At 48.4% G+C, this 13,568-nt stretch overlaps 1 non-coding gene across 1 annotated transcript; it reads right to left on the reverse strand.

Moving 5' to 3' along the window:
• Window positions 1-12,925: 12,925 nt before the first annotated feature.
• LOC133802999 (small nucleolar RNA R71) lies at window positions 12,926-13,033 on the reverse strand. Its single transcript, XR_009877736.1, has one exon. It is a non-coding gene; the product is annotated as a small nucleolar RNA R71 (small nucleolar RNA).
• Window positions 13,034-13,568: the final 535 nt, after the last annotated feature.

Here is a 13,568-nt window from a genome sequence, read left to right on the forward strand (position 1 = left end):
TACAGAGGGTCAGAGCTCCATACATAGCTCGTGCCACGAGCTGCTCCCTTGACCCGACCTTCGGCCTTCGGATTCCTTCACCCAGTCTTGGACAACCTTGGCGAGTCCTCAGGAATTGCTCGAGCTAATAAGGTACGACCTCGAAACGGGAGCTCCGGTCTTGGGGATGTTAATGGGCTAATCGTGATTAGTTCGTAGCTCGGCCTGCTAATCAGCCCGTGGGAAAACTAGGGCGTACATCTGCCCCCCAAGCTCCTGCTCGTGGTATATGACGTCGCATATATGACCACAGTAGGGGATTTTAGACTTCCCCATAAACTCTTCGCATTCTACTCTTTACGCAGGCGTCTGATACGTGGAACGTTGTGGGTGGTGACGGTACGTCTTACGAGAACCGCATTTAATGGCCTAGCCTATGCCCAGCCGTCGTTTTGTATTTCGAGTGAAAGGCCTCGGATCCCTCACTAGGGCCATCTAAGAGCCTTCTACACGTGATCCTTCACGTATATAAAAAGGGGGTGGCCACCCTATGCACGGGCCACCCTTTCATTCAAAATTTTCCAAATCTCCTTTTCTCTTCCTTCTCCATATTTCAGAAGAACGAAACCCTCAACCCTGTTGCTGCCATTTTCATCGTCCACGAAGCTTAGGCGCACGGATTTCTTCGAAGCTTTGGAAGCTACTACACTGACAAAGCTCCTACCAACGCAACGCCCTCGTCTACCTCCTAGCCATACACTGTAAGTTTTCTGACCCTGTTCACTTTGAAAACATGCTACTGTGGCTTAGGAAATTTTTTCACTGTAGCCGCATGCAAGGGTTTTCTGGGTTGTGTGGATATGGAGGGTGACAGCCCTTTTTAGGTTAAGGCACATTTGTTGTAAGAAATCGCTTTAGCGTATGGGTTTCAGGGTGCTTTTTCTGGACAAATTTCTGGGTAGGAGTTTTGGGAATGTTTGGGTGCAAAACCAGGTATCTTAGGGAACACGCCTCATAAGCGGTTTTGTAATTTTCTGCCTATTGCAACTTTCCCCCCAAGGCAAATTCTATTATGAACTCCCTGACACGCGAATTCCGAGTAATCTGGGATCTGTTGGGAGCATACGCGCGTGTTCACTGAACTGCGTAGTTCCACTCTCCACGAGCTGGGCTTACCTCAGCTCGTGCAAATAATAATTGTTTCTCCCTCCTGCTTGGGTCGCCTTTTCTAAAGTGTTTTCTTTTGTTCGCTAGGCGACCAGATGGCTCTAAAAAAGAACCTCCCTCAGAAGAACGTTGGAAGCTCGGCCTCCCAGCAGGAAAAAGGAAAGTCGGTGATGCCTAGCTCCCTGATCCCCCGCTTCGGGCCGGCCGTGGAGAAGGAGGTCGAGGTCGCCCCCGATGCATTCTTTGAGGCGGAGAGAATTGTCTCAAAGGTAACCGACCAGGCGTAGATCAAAAAACTCTTCCTCACTCACAACATTCCACTGGGGAAAGCCTCCGTTATTGCCCGACCTGCCGCGGATGGCGAGCGGAGCTGCACACCGCTCGATGATTCATTCGCGGCCTGGAGCGGTGAACACTTTAAGGCAGGGGCCTTCCTTCCCCTGGATCAGTACTTCTCTGATTTCCTGAACTACGTAGAGTTGGCCCCTTTTCAGCTCCCCCCCAACTCCTACCGTCTGCTGGCAGGGTTGAGGTATTTATTCAAGAAGCAGGAGTGGGAGGTCCCTACTCCTGCTGATATTTTATATTTCTTTTGCCTCAAAGCCAGCCCGGATCAGCAGGGGCGAGGTGACGGGTTTTACTATTTAACCCGTTTTCCCAATACGGCGGCGGTGATTGAGCTGCCCAGCCACCCAAATGACTTCAAGGACCAGTTCTTCATGGCAATTGGGTTCCGGAACTGCGACCACCACTATTTCAATCGTCCTCGTAAGTAATCCCTGATCTTAGCTCGCCTTTTAAGTGTTATTTTATTTTAGCTCCTCCCGTATTCCATTCTGATTCCAGCCAATCCTGCAGCCATCTACGCGAGGACCGAAAAGTCAGTGACCCTCGGGGGCCAATATGAAACACTGGCGGGCTTGCTCCCCAGTGAGAAGGACTATTGCGTGCTCGTGACAAACGAGACGATGGTGTTCTGCAAAATAATCTTCCCAAACCAGACCCTGAACCTGAAGAGGCCCTGGGGGCCACCCTTAGCCCGCGACAACAGACCTATCATCGTGGAGGAGGTCGCGGTAGAGGAAGACGAGGAGGACGAGGCGCTCGAAGTTCCGCTCGTGAGGAACAGGAAGAGGACCTTGGAGGTCGCCCAGAGGATGGGCGAGGAGAGGGTCCGATCCGGAGCAGCCGCGGGTCCTTCTGGCCAAGGTAACCCTTACTTGTTTAAGAGTCTAGATAGGGCCACTGCAGACCCCCGGCTGGTTAGGTTCAATCCTAGGCAGATCGTCCATCGTCACCGAAGGGATCCGGACCTGAACACACTCCTGCTCCATTGTGTTAACCGGCTCGTGCTGGATCACGAAGAGAGCCGGCCTAGGGGTACCGTAGTAGTAGATAACACCCTAGCTTTTAGGTCGATCTTATTCGAGGAGTATGGGACCAACCTACACACATGGCCATCACTCCAGAGGGGTAACTATGCTCCGGGGCTTAGGCAGTATGTAGAAGAGTCTAGCCCTGAGTCAGAACCGGACCTAGAACCTGCGCCAATTCCAGAAATAATCGTCCAAGCTTATTCCAGCTCGGGGGGTAGGGCTCCCTCAGTATTCATATGCTTTTTAGCTTTAACCTTTTGTCTTTATCTTTGTATGATTGCTAACTTGTAATAACCATGTATTATATTATTTATTTATTTTTTTTGACAGAAGAGATGTCTCAGCCCGAGGACAGATTGCGGGGCATAGTCTTCGGGGGGAACCCCCCAGCAGGGCCAAGAACGAAAAGGCTCCGGGGTTCCAAGAGCTCCGCCGGGGTCTCCACTAAATCTCCTGCAAAGGAGAAAGAGAAAGCCCCGCCAGCCCAGAACGCGGGAGCGATTCTTCTTGCTGTCGGAGCAGGCCAAATGCCTCCGCCACCTCAGCGAACTCCAACCGTCACCCAGGACGCAGGGATGGAGCTCGGGACTCCGCCCGTGGTGGCCTCCGATGTACGCATCCCGGTCAATCCCCAGGACCTGGAGAAGATCCCAGAGGTCTTTCGGGGAACGGTGTACGAATCGGCGAGCTACGCCGTTAACCATATCTACAAGTTCACCGAGAAGGAACTTCGGACTATTGAGACGATGAGCCCGGTTGACGTCATGGACTCTTCCATGAGCATGACCCTAACGGTAAGCTGCCCTATTCTTTTAAAGCTTTTACCATCACACTTTGCCTAGTTTTTTCTGAGTCAGTTAATCTTTCATTCCTCGCAGGGTGTCGTCGCCCTTCACCGAAGCATCATCAGGGCCAAGACTCAGCTCGGTGACATGAGAACCGAGCACCAGGCCACCCTTCAGGAGGTTAAGGCGGCCAAGGATGCCCTGACGACCTCGAAGGGCGAGTTGGAGAGGGCCCAGGTCGACCTGGAGAAGACCCGTTCGAAGGTCCAGGAGCTCGAGACATCCCTTGCCACCTCGCAGGCGGACCTTAAGGCAGCGAGGACCGAAGTCCCGGCCGCCCTGGAGGAAGAGAAGGCCATATCGGAGCAGTCCATGCAGGATCTGTTCTACCACTGTTGGCTCCATAATCCGGAGGTTGACTTCTCTTTCATGCCACCGAATTTCTGGGCGCGCTTGTTGGTGAAGTTCCAAGCTCGCCTTGACAAAGAGGTGCCAGCTTCGGAGACTGGGGAAGCCTCTGGTGCGGCAGAGCAAGATGAAACGGCGACCTCCAAAGGGCCGACTGACGGAGCTTAGGGCGCTCTTCTCTTTTTCTCTTTTTATATTTTGAAGTATTTTTTGTAACTTTTGCATGAGGTGCTTTACCTCGAGACAATTTGCCTTGCGCTTTTAACTCATATATATCTTCTTTTTTGATAAGCTTAGCTCGAGTTAATTTTTATCCACATCTCGAATTCTTTAAGAAGAAACACGATCAATAAATATAAGTTAACTTCCAAGTTTTTACGACCTAGTTAAAACCAGGAACTTATTTTGAAAACTTAGTTCGTGTTAACTTTTATTCATATCTCGAGTTCTTTAAGGAGAAACACGATCAATAAATTTAAGTTAACTTCCAAGTTTTTATGACCTAGTTAAAACCAGGAACTTATTTTGAAAACTTAGTTCGTGTTAACTTTTATCCATGTCTCGAGTTCTTTAAGAAGAAACACGATCAATAAATTTAAGTTAACTTCTAAGTTTTCGACCTAGTTAAAACCAGGAACTTATTTTGAAAACTTAGTTCGTGTTAACTTTTATCCATATCTCGAGTTCTTCAAGAAGAAACACGATCAATAAATTTAAGTTAACTTCCAAGTTATTATGACCTAGTTAAAACCAGGAACTTATTTTGAAACCTTAGTTCGTGTTAACTTTTATCCATATCTCGAGTTCTTTAAGAAGAAACACGATCAATAAATTTAAGTTAACTTCTAAGTTTTCGACCTAGTTAAAACAAAGAACTTATTTTGAAAACTTAGTTCGTGTTAACTTTTATCCATATCTCGAGTTCTTTAAGAAGAAACACGATCAATAAATTTAAGTTAACTTCCAAGTTTTTATGACCTAGTTAAAACCAGGAACTTATTTTGAAAACTTAGTTCGTGTTAACTTTTATCCATATCTCGAGTTCTTTAAGAAGAAACACGATCAATAAATTTAAGTTAACTTCCAAGTTTTTACGACCTAGTTAAAACCAGGATAGGACTTAGTTGGCGTTAACCCTTATCCGTGTCTCGAGCTCTTTAAGAAGAGCAACGATCCATAGATAAAAATAAACATCTAAGTCATTAAGGAGACCTGGTTATATCCAGGTACCATATGCCCCCCAAGTAACTGGGAAATGGTCTTTCGTGGTTACTTTAAGATTACAATTGCAAACGTGCGTAAAAAGCTGATTTTTATTAATATATAGAAAGTGGCCTTCCAGGCCTTACAAGTGGATCATTGATAATATTTCTTTAAGTGGATGGCGTTCCAGGTCCGTGGTACGACTCCTCCATCAAGTCGGGCTAACTTATAAGTTCCTTCCTTTGATGATTTCGATGACCTGGTATGGTCCTTCTCAGTTCGGTCCCAAGACTCCATCCTTGGGATCTTTCCCGGCCAGGAAAACTCTCCTTAGGACCAAGTCGCCAACGTTAAAGGTGCGCCTTTTAACTTTAGAGTTGAAGTAGCGAGTGATCTTCTGCTGATAACGGGCAAGCTGGAGTTGCGAATCTTCTCGCCTTTCATCAATTAGATCGAGGGAATGGCACAGGAGCTCATGGTTCTGATCTTGGTCGTAAGACTGGACTCTATGTGACAGAACCTCAACTTCCACGGGGAGGACTGCTTCACTCCCAAAAGTTAGGGAGAAATGAGTATGACGCGTAGGAGTCCGATGCGAGGTCCGGTATGCCCATAGGACCTGGGGGAGCTGTTCTGGCCAGACCCCCTTTGCCTCATCCAATTTCTTCTTGAGGCTCGCCTTTAGAGTCTTGTTGACAGCCTCGACCTGGTCGTTCGCCTGAGGATAGGCCACGGAGGAGAAGCTTTTTACAATCCCGTGCCTTTCACAAAACTCGGTGAACAGGTCGCTATCGAACTGAGTGTCGTTGTCGGAGATGATTTTCTTCGGCAGACCGAATCAACAGGTGATGCTTTTAACCACGAAGTCGAGTACCTTCTTCGATGTTATTGTTGCCAACGGCTCTGCCTCGGCCCACTTAGTGAAGTAGTCTATGGCTACCACGGCGTACCGGACCCCGCCCTTTCCAGGGGGCAGGGCGCCCACTAGATCTATTCCCCAAACAGCAAACAGCCAAGGGGCCGAGATCATCCTCAGCTCGACTGGAGGAGCTCGGGCAACTGCAGCGAATTTTTGGCATTTGTCGCACTTCTTCACGTATGAGATCGCATCTTTGGACAGAGTTGGCCAGTAATAACCTTGCCTGAGAACCTTTAAGGCCAGGCTTTGCCCCCTAGTGTGGTCTCTGCAGAATCCTTCGTGAATTTCCTGCAGGATGGCCTTTTCCTCACCTGGAAGAACGCATCGGAGGAGAGGTAGGGAGTGCCCACGTCGGTACAATAACCCATCGACTATTGTATACCTAGGGACTTGATATAGGACTCGCCGCGCGTCGTTACGTCCTTCAGGCAGCTTGCCCTCAATGAGATATTCAAGAATGGGGGTCATCCAGGTCAGTCGAGCATCAATCATCTCGACCTTTGCCCGATCTCCGTCTATACTTGGTTTTTCCAAGAATTCTATTGGCACCAACCCCACAGTCTCCGTCTCTCCTGAGGTGGCGAGTTTGGCAAGGGCATCCGCATTGGCGTTCTGTTCTCAAGGTATCTATTCCATCGATCCTCGCTCAAATGCGGACAGCTCGGCATTTACCTTTCCCAAATAGGCGGCCATCTTGGGTCCTCGTGCCTGATATTCGCCCAGAACCTGGTTTACCACGAGCTGGGAGTCACTAAAGCACTGAACGGAGCTCGCCTTTAACTCATTGGCTATCCTCAACCCGTCTAACAAAGCTTCGTATTCCGCCTCGTTGTTGGAGGCCTTGAACCCGAACCTTAGCGCCGAGTGGAACCTATGTCCCTCGGGGGGGATCAGAATGATTCCGGCCCCGGAACCGTTCTCGTTGGATGAACCATCCACAAAGATCTTCCACAATGATTCGGCGCGAGGTGAGCTGAGATGAGCCTTCCGATGGATCCTCCTGGAATCCCGTGCACTCTGCAACGAAGTCGGCCAAGGCCTGACTTTTTATAGAAGTTCGTGGAGTATAGAAAATCTCGAACTGACTGAGTTCGACCACCCACTTTAACAAACGTCCCGATGCTTCAGGTTTTTGCAAAACCTGCCTTAGAGGCTGATCGGTCATGACGTGTACCGAGTGGAACTGGAAGTACGGTCTGAGCTTTCGCGAGGCCGTGATTAGGCAGTACGCCAATTTTTCCATCAGTGGGTACCGTGATTCTGCTCCGAGGAGTCTCTTGCTGATGTAATAAACTGGCTTCTGAACTTGGTCTTCCTCTCGTACTAGTACGGCGCTAGCCGCATCCTTAGTGACGGCCAGGTAGAGGAAGAGAGACTCTCCTGCCTTGGGCTTGGATAGCACAGGTGGTTCGGCCAGATGTGCCTTCAGGTCGAGGAATGCGCTTTCGCATTCTACTGTCCATTCAAACTTCTTGTTTCCCCGGAGCAGGTTGTAGAAGGGCAAACATTTATCGGTTGACTTTGAAATGAACCGGTTGAGTGCGGCTACCCTTCCTGTGAGACCCTGGACATCTTTCTGTGACCTAGGCGAAGGAAGCTCGAGCAGTGACCTGATCTTGTCGGGGTTTGCCTCGATTCCTCGGGTATTAACTATGAACCCCAGGAATTTCCCGGATGCGACACCAAAAGTGAATTTCTGAGGATTTAGCCTCATGCCGTATTTCCGTAGTATTTTAAAACATTCCTCCAGGTTGGAAACATGGTTGTCGGCAGCCTTTGACTTGACGAGCATGTCATCAACATATACTTCCATGTTCTTTCCGATCTGGTCCGCGAACATTCTGTTCACTAGCCTTTGGTAGGTAGCTCCGGCGTTCTTCAGACTGAACGGCATGACCTTGTAGCAATAGACATTAGTCGAGGTCATGAAGCCAGTGTGTTCCTGATCCGCCGGATTCATCGCGATCTGGTTGTAGCCTAAGTATGCGTCCATAAAGGACATGAGCTCGTGCCCTGCCGTGACGTCCACCAGCGAGTCGATCCTTGGCAATGGAAAATAATCCTTGGGGCAGGCCTTATTCAGATCGGAGAAGTCAATGCAAGTCCGCCATTTCCCGTTGGGCTTCGGAACTAGCACGGGATTGGTGACCCAAATTGGAAATTTGGCTTCCCGGATAAAGCCGCATTTTTTGAGTCGGGCTACCTCTTCTTCTAGGGCTTCAGCTCGGGTTGTCCCTAAACGCCTTTGCTTTTGAGACTTGGCAGGAACGCTTTTATCCAGATGGAGCGTGTGCATGATGACACTCGGGCTAATTCCTACCATATCCTCGTGGGACCAGGCAAATACATCTAAATTGGCCCGGAGAAACGTAACTAGCTCCGTCTTCCTCTTGCTACAGAGGTTTTTCCCGAGCTTGACCATCCGTGACGGAATTTGCGGATCGAGGTTCACCTCCTTGAGCTCCTCAATGGCCTGGAGCCCGGATCTGTCTTCGCCTACTCGGGGGTCAATGTCCTCACTCAAGGCGACCTTTTCCTCTTCGGCGCTCTGAGGTTTTTCAATCTCAGGATCCACCAAGGGTCCCTGAGATTCCTCTTTGCCCTGAATGGCCATTGCCAGCTGCCCGGGTTTAGATTTTCCCTTCATGGAAATGCTGTAGCATTCCCTGGCAGCGAGCTGATCGCCCTTGATAGTACAGATTCCGGTCGAAGTAGGGAACTTCATGGCGAGGTGTCGAATGGAAGTGATAGCCTCGAAAGCTATGAGGGTAGGCCGGCCTATAATGGCGTTGTAGGAAGCGGAGCAGTCAATGACCAAGAACTCGAGTAGCTTGGAGACTGTTCGAGATTCTTCTCCTAGGGTGATCACCAGCTCGATCGTCCCTATCACTGCCGATCCTTCTCCCAAAAAGCCATACAACATCATGGAGGTCGCCTTTAGCTCGGCGACAGTCAATCCCATCTTTTCTAAGGTGGATCGGAATAGGAGATTTACCGAGCTTTCGTTGTCCACCAACACTCTCCTCACTCTCCGGTTGGCGAGCTGGACTGCTACGACCAAGGGATCATTATGAGGGAACTGGACATGACCTGCGTCTTCCTCCGTAAAAGTGATCAGTTACTTTTCTAACCGCTTCTGTTTCGACTGGCGCTGCTCCGGGACGAACTCCGCTCCATTGTGGGCCTTTAATTCATTAACATATCTCTTATGGGCGCCTCTGCTCGTTCTGGCCATGTGCAGTCCTCCAGAGATGGTGGATATCTCTCCTTCGACCATGGGAGGAGGGACGTCCTGTTCTGCACGAGGCTCGGGCTGACTGGCTGGGACTTCTGGAGCGGGTCGACTCGCTGGGACCCTATTTCGTGAGTATTTCGCCAAGGGGCCTGCTCGGATGAGAGTCTCGATCTCATCTTTTAGATGCCTGCAATTGTCGGTATTGTGGCTGACGTCGTTGTGAAAACGGCAGAATTTGGAAGTGTCTCTCTTTCCCTTGTGGTGTTTCAATGGTTTCGGCCTCTTCCAGGGGACCCGAGTAGAGTTGGCCAGGAAGATACTTTCCCTGGACTGGGTGAGCTCGGTATATGCTGTGAACACGGGCTTGAACTTATCCACGGACTTATTCTTCTTTAGACCGTGCTGACTATTTTCACCATTCCCCTTTCTTTTGCCACCACCGGGCTGGTTGTTTTGCGCAACATCGGGGGTCGCCATCACGATCTCCGTCCCCGTTCCAGCGGGCTTCTCGGGAATCTGGCTAGGGTGTTGAACATCCCCAAATGGTCCGACGGGTCTCCGTCCCCATTGAACTTTGACAAGTGAGGCATACGAAAACTGGATGGGTATGCCGTCGCTGCTATGTTGGGGGCGAAGAGTTCCATCTCGTCTCCCGAATCATATTCGTCTTTTTATTTTTCTGATAGGAGCTTCCTCATCAGTTCCTCCATCTGAGTTAGGCGCTCGAGGGTTTGGTCCTGAGATCCTGGGTCATTCCGGGGCTGCTCAACAGCTCCGGATCCATTGTACATATTAGGTAAGTTATTGCCCCTCCTATCTTGAGACAGGTTATTTGGGACATTCCCTCCGTTATGTACTTCGGATCGTACCCAACCCCCCCCCCCCCGAGCGAGCCTGGCTACCATCTCTAGCTCGGTCCTCTCTGTGAGAATTGAGGTGATCTCGAAGGTCGTCTCCCTGGGCAATTCGGTGGCTTTGTGCCGAACTTAGCCGCTGGCGTAGGTCTTCTCCAGAGAGATCACTCCGGCGACTTCCAGTCCAATGACTCCTGCGGATAGGCTTGGAGTCCGCCTTTGGTGGTGAGGACCTGAGTTTTCTTCAGGCGCCCTGCTACGCCGGGAAGGTCCCGCTGATGGTGGGTTTCTCCTACTACTTCCATAAGCTGGGATGTCTCGGACGGGCCGAGGAGGAGACAGATATCTGATCGGAGATGGAGGATGTCTGACTGGAGAAGCGATCTTGGTTCCGTCTGGACGGATCAAATTTGGTGGGGGCCTTTCGACCCTGCCAACTTGCTGGTCCTATGCCGGGCGACCTGGACGAGGCGCAGGACGTTCTTCGGGGACGGGCTGACATCGTGGGCCCTCCCCGGATCTCCTCCGGGAACTTCCTCGAGCTCTTCTGGGCGTCCTCGAGGATGGTTGAGAGCTAGGAGTCGACGTCCTAACCGAACGGCTGTATTGCTATTGTCCGGTCCCAGGCATTTCCCTGAAGTAGGCCTCTCGATGGTGTGATGAAGGGGTGGAGTTGGCTGCCGGAAGTCTATCCGAACGGCTATGCCTGGACCGATTACCCCGGCGAGACTTTGGAGCCTCACCTTGCCTCTCTCCAACGTTAACGTTGGTTGTGAGAGGGGGTAGTCGGGCCAGAATATCCTGGATTTTCTGACCGGCTGCTGCTAACTGGCTCCTCAGTTGAGCATTCTCCATCTTCACCGCAGTATAATAACATGGGTTCGGATTAGGTGGCCGGGGCGCCGAACTACCTGTATCGTCCTGGCCCGCCGGCTGCTTTCCTGGCCTCTGTTGGACTCCAGGAATTTGTTCGTCAGGGATGGCAATATGATGAGCCTCCTGCCCATCATGCTGCTCTGTTTCGTTGCCATGCCTGGACCGAGTGGTCACCATAGTTAGATGTTTGCGGCAGCACTAATCGAACTTGCTCTCAATGAAAGCACCAAACTGTTGACGCGGTTCTTCGGCAACAGGTAATTAAGAGAAGAAGAGAAAGGGATTAATGCTGAATACAGAACCGTAACAGATACAGAATCTTAGAGAATGAACTAGGTGGCTCAAGACACGTTTTTAAGTGGTTCGAAGGTTAAAATCCCTCTACTCCACTAGTCAATATTATTGATATATTCTGGGTATTTGGTTACAAAGCATATATCTCTCCAGAGACTAATTTTCCCAACCCCTATCAACTCCCAGGTTCTCCATATTTATAGGAGAAGGCACCTGGAAGTTGGTAAGGAGGTCATCCCGTGACCTTATTATTTGTCATATCAACTCTGTGACATTCATGATTAATTCATAAACCTGACACATAAGTATGGTCAAATCGATAGGTAAGGAGATAATGGGCCGCACGGCCCAACCCAGCCGTGGATATCTGAACACGCACGTTCCTGCTGCATGTCCGAGAAGTCAGGGAGACATCGGATACGTGATGTCAGATATATGCACGTTTATCTTGCGTGTGTTGACTTTACAGAGGGTCAGAGCTCCATACATAGCTCGTGCCACGAGCTGCTCCCTTGACCCGACCTTCGACCTTCGGATTCCTTCACCCAGTCTTGGACAACCTTCGCGAGTCCTCAGGAATTGCTCGAGCTAATAAGGTACGACCTCGAAATGGGAGCTCCGGTCTTGGGGATGTTAATGGGCTAAACGTGATTAGTTCGTAGCTCGGCCTGCTAATCAGCCCGTGGGAAAACCAGGGCGTACAAGTAACTATTTGGTCTGTGTAGCTTTAGGATTTTCGTACTTAATGTCTGTCTTATGTTCATTTATCACAGAATTGTAGAAAATTTGCACAAGGTTGACACTTGTATATCATAGTACGAATATAAGTTACTTTTGTTGACCTACTATCACGAGAGAGAATTGAATAGTATAATTTGTATTACTGAAATATAAAGTGAATGGTAGATGAAGTTAATTGCCCTGGTTCATTTAATTATTGATTCTATTTCCTTTGTTATCTTTTATTTCCTGCAATTACGTTCTTATTTCAATAGTTTTACTTAATTCTTATAATCAAATTATTTTTAATCAAATAGAATATTAGGATTAATGATTGGTACTTGGTAACAGTCCTTGTGGGTTCGACATTTCTTACATTATATTACTTGTTAAAAGAACGCGTATACTTGCGTGTAAAAAATCTGTAACAAGTTTTTGGCGCCGTTTCCGGAGACTTTTTTTTTTTTACTAATATCAAGAAATTAATTCTTTTTCTAATTTGGTTGTTATTCTTTTATACCCTTCTAATTCTGGTTTTTCGCAATTTGTGATTTCAAGTGTTCAAGTAGTTTATGCGACGACAGGGATCAGAATCAAGGGTGCCTGTTGATCCTGAAATCGAGAAAACTTGCAGAAGAAATCAGAAACAGAAACGAGTAGAAAGAATGGCTTAGAATCAAGCTGGTAATATTGGTGTTGCAGGAGTTGCGGAACAAGAGGCACTAGTTCAGCAACCAGCACAAAGAAGTTTGAGAGATTACGTGCTACCTACTGTCACAGGGGCACAGTCATGTATTAGACCTCTAGCGGTTGAGGCTAATAATTTTGAAATTAAGCCTACTATTCTGCAAATGGTACAATCATCAGTTCAATTTGGGGGATCACCAATGGGAGATCCAAACTTACATTTGGCTAATTTCCTAGAGCTCTACGCCACATTTAAGATGAACAGAGTGAAAAATGATGCAGTGAGGTTGAGACTATTCCTGTTTTCACTAAGGGATCGAGAAAAGAGTTGGATTATTTCCTTGGAAGCCAATTCTATCACAACATGGGAGGAGCTCACTCAAAAAAATTTGGACAAATTTTTCCCACCATCGCTGTCTGCAAGGTATAGATGTGAAATCAACAATTTTTACCAGAGAGATGGTGAGTTGTTGTATGATGCGTGGGAAAGGTTTAAGGAGTTGTTAAGAAAATTTCCCCACCATTGAATTAAGAAATTATGTTAATCCATATTTTTTTATAATGGTTTGTGCGATACTAATCGCACAATCATTGATGCAACGTCTAGAGGAGCATTCAAGAGTAAGAGCGCTAATGAGGCTTATGACTTGTTGGCGGAGATGGCATTGAACAATTATTAGTGGCCATCAGAGAGGGAGACCCCAAAGAAGGTGGTTGGGATGCATGAATTGGATGCCATCTCAATGTTGTCCACTCAAGTGGCAACATTAACCAAACAGCTACAACAAAACAACATTCAAGCTCAAGCTCCAGTTATGCGAATGCAGGTTATGTGTGAGTTATGTGGGGGATCTCATTTGTTTGAGCAATGCATATCAAGAGATTTTAACAATATGCCTCTGGAGCAAGTGCAAACAATAGGTTATTTTCCATGGCCCTCAAATAACCCATACTCAATGAACTACAATCAAGGGTGGAGGAATCACCCTAATTTCTCATGGACAAGTGGATAAGGTATTCAACAGCAGTTTTAGCAGAGCCAACCCCAATACCCAAGGCCTCCTC

This window comes from Humulus lupulus, chromosome 9 (assembly GCF_963169125.1).
Source record: "Humulus lupulus chromosome 9, drHumLupu1.1, whole genome shotgun sequence".
NCBI classification, from domain to species: Eukaryota; Viridiplantae; Streptophyta; class Magnoliopsida; order Rosales; family Cannabaceae; genus Humulus; species Humulus lupulus.